Below are 3,618 nucleotides of genomic sequence, written 5' to 3' on the forward strand. Positions count from 1 at the left end.
TACAAACATGGTGTTGGGGCGAGGGGCTTTTCTTAAATGAAACCAACTTACCTCTTCCCCCTAAGAAAATCGTTCGCTGGTTCGGTGAGATGGTAAAAAAATAAAACGGAGGACCTGCAAAGATTGTGAACACAAAAATAATGAAGAATAAAAAAAAATAGAGAATAAAAAAAAACACTTCCAAACTGGTATACAAACTCAATAAAATTAAAATATAAAACAAAAATAAATAATAAAAAAAAACTGTTGCTGTTGTTATAAAAAAATAAAGATGTGTAATAAAGAAAAGAAAATAATTTGATAAATACATAAACAAATTGCCTCTCTTTAACTATAAAAAAAATTTTCTACTATTAATTAAAAGAATTCCGCAGCGATAAAATGATGCATGGCTCGAAGGAAAAAAAAATCACTCACAGTAGTGGTATGCGCATACCGCTCCAGTCTTGAATCTCCGCCGTCTTCAAACGTCGATTGGTGGGTGAGGGTCATGAGCTGAACCCCAAAAAAATCCTCGAATGCCTCAAAGCGGTGAGCCGGTGGGTGTCTCTCAATGTAACTTCTTGGCTCCAGGCAGCGGACTGTAGACTGTAGACTCCCTTATCGGTCCCTGTATACAGGCCGTAATCCCATTGCAGCCCGCAATGTTGTTGTATGTGCCGAACTGCAGGGATGTATTTCTATTATACTCGCATCATAGCAAACTTCCTTATTCTATTTACGTGATGAGTTCTAATTTAATTTTAATTACAAAATAAAACTTAATTGTTATTAAATAAGGCACAACTTATAATTAACAAAAAAAATAAAAAACCAGTTGGAAGTAATAAAATTAAATTAACGAAAAGAAAAATGTACTTTTGGGTTTTAACACATGGAATGGTGTAAATTTATTAATATTTGCACCACAACATTTTTTTTCAAAAGATACCTGACTTAAATGACTGCTCCAAAGCATCCAATACAATCTAATCTTATATCAATATTTTAAAACTCACTGTTATCAAATCAAATTTACACCAAGAGGTGTAAATAAATATACCATATGGGAGCATCACAGTTACCTCTCGTTCATTTCCAGATGTTAGGATGCTGTGAAAATGTAAATGAAAATAGTGAATAAACAAGTATTCAACTAGGATTGAATCTTTTGATTGATTTTCATACTAATGCAGTCAGCTAGAGATTTTAAAGGTGAAAGTATGTAGAAATATATAAAACATTAATTTGATGAGTAATGGGTAGCAAACAAGGAGTTACGTTATATGCTTTATAATGGATTCTGAGAAAAGGTATTTTCAGATTAATTTAAGCCAATGTGCTCTTAGACGTGGAAAACTGAATTTCAAACAAGAATATAGATGCTGTTAAATGTTTTAGGTTGGTAAGGCAAACCTTAGCTTTGCAAAGCATTCATGAACAAAGTTTCCCAATTTACTGAGTCGCCTTGAAGGACCCATCCAATACATATAGAAGCAATTCCAATTCTAAGTCTCATGTCTTCCAACAGGATCGGGTGACTGAACAATGAAACTATTGTTAGATTAAAGGAAATGTCTATTGAAAAACTTTTCCTCGGTTCTGTCTATATCTGACATTTTTGGGCCGTTTTCATCTTGTCTGTTTTATTAAATTCAGTGTTATTTTTAATAAAATATATTTGTACATTATAGTACAGTGACATATTTTATTTAATTTCCCTCCACAGATGGAAAGGATTTTAATGGTAAATGGATCCCTGAAATTGGCGGAGGAAGTGGAATAATTCAAAAAGTAGTTGGGAAAATTGTCTTAGTCTGGCTTTGAAGATTAGAATTTAGACAGAATACAGTCGATGGTGGTATTGAGGCAAAGATTTTATTGGAGTCGATTATCATTGGATTAGCAAATCGTAATTATTGTTTTTTTATATATCGTATATTCCCTAATTATAATTCAATCATTTTTCATTTAATAAATTGACTCCATAATGTCGAAAATGAGATGAAAAATGAGTTTACTGTTTTTAAGAGCCAATATATAATATATGAATGTAAAATAATTTTATTCTAGGAAATCTAGTTCAATGAGAAAATTTATAATGGATATTTAAATGCCAATTGTCTATCATAAAATAGTTTAATTTCTGAGTAATAAATAACACAACTAAACTAATAACAATAGTAATATAAAAAATAAAAACAAAAGCACTGATGTTTCATGAAGCTCTACTTGTTAACTATTTTGACCGCAATCCTGGCCATTTTCTTTATTACTTGAAATTATATGGTCAATTATTTAAACATATAAATAGTCTATGTTAAAATGCGGTTAATGAAGGGGTTTTATGGATGGATATGGGTAGATGGGTAGAACGAGGTAGCATGGATTATAAAAGATTTTTTAAAGGAAACCGTCCCATGAGAATTAATATACAGGTTTGTACTTAAGGAGTGGACAGAAGAATACACGGTATACAAATCAAGGATGTAGATAGGCTTCCTAGTTCTAAATGTTTTAGAGATACACCACAAGAAAGTATTTCTGATGAAAAAGAGAATGAAGCCACTATATAGTATAATTGTTACCATTTAATGGTAATTTATACTTATTACCATAATCATATGTTGTATAATTTGTAGTCAGTAAGAATGACTAAAACATCGTAGAAGAGACAGATAAATAAATGTTACAGCTGACAGAGTAACCAAATATTATTATTTTCTTAGGAGCTGACTTGGTGCTGGACTTTAATCCTGCCATGGCTGCATTCTAATATCAATATCATTCTTTACGGTTCATTCACCGTTCATTAACTTGTTCTCTGAAATATCCATCATGGCTGAATCAATAACTAAAACAGAAAACTACGCATAAACTAATTCAGCTGATTCAGTTCTGTTATCATGAAAAATAAGTTTAAAAATCTATTACATCTGGACAAACGACTGACATGGAATTCTCATACAAGACTGAAAAGGCAGGAAACTGCTCGTCGATTTTATTCACTTGACAAACGGTCTAAACTTCCAATCCATTACAAAAACTGATCTACATGACTATTATAAGTCCTATCTGGACATACGGAGTTGAGCTTTGAGGTTCCACTAAACCATCGAATTCCTCCCGAATCCAATCCTTACAGTTCAAAATCCTTCGTGAAATCCTTAATGTTCCTTACTTTGCCACAAATCAAGTCATTCGTGATACCAAGCATTAAGAAAAAAAAATTAAATCATTTTAAACTGCATAAGTTCCAAGTAGTTTTCCCTCAAAAATTGAGAAAAAGCACTTGCATTAGTCACTGAGTCAACTAAAATAAAGTCCATAACGATATTTTTTGAGCGGTTAATATTTTATTTTCACTCGTTGATTCAGTTAATAAAAAAATGTAATTGGTACATTAATTATGATAGAATTTCCACTGTATTTTTTGTGAATTACACTCCTTAAAGCTGCATTTCCAATAAGTTAAGAATATGGGCTTAAGCTTTTCGTTAGCTAAACGCTTTATACAATAAAAGAATATGATGGTTTTATATTTTTAAAATATATAAATTGCACCGTATTACCTCTTGTACCAATTACATGAAAATAACCAGTCTAATTAAAACTGTATAGTTATATTTATAATATATA

The 3,618-nt window shown here is 31.1% G+C and overlaps 1 long non-coding RNA gene across 2 annotated transcripts in view; it reads left to right on the forward strand.

The window, feature by feature from the left end:
- Positions 1-945: 945 nt before the first annotated feature.
- Positions 946-3,618, forward strand: part of LOC106681196 (uncharacterized) — a 20,807-nt gene continuing 18,134 nt past the window's right edge. For both annotated transcript variants that reach the window (XR_010843135.1, XR_001343204.2), the window contains exons 1-3: positions 946-1,292; positions 1,381-1,618; positions 1,709-1,891. This is a non-coding gene — a long non-coding RNA (uncharacterized lncRNA). The remainder of the gene's footprint in view (positions 1,293-1,380; positions 1,619-1,708; positions 1,892-3,618) is intronic.

This window comes from Halyomorpha halys, unplaced genomic scaffold (genome assembly GCF_000696795.3).
Source record: "Halyomorpha halys isolate HHAL.00 unplaced genomic scaffold, Hhal_1.1 Scaffold316.1, whole genome shotgun sequence".
Taxonomy (NCBI): Eukaryota; Metazoa; Arthropoda; class Insecta; order Hemiptera; family Pentatomidae; genus Halyomorpha; species Halyomorpha halys.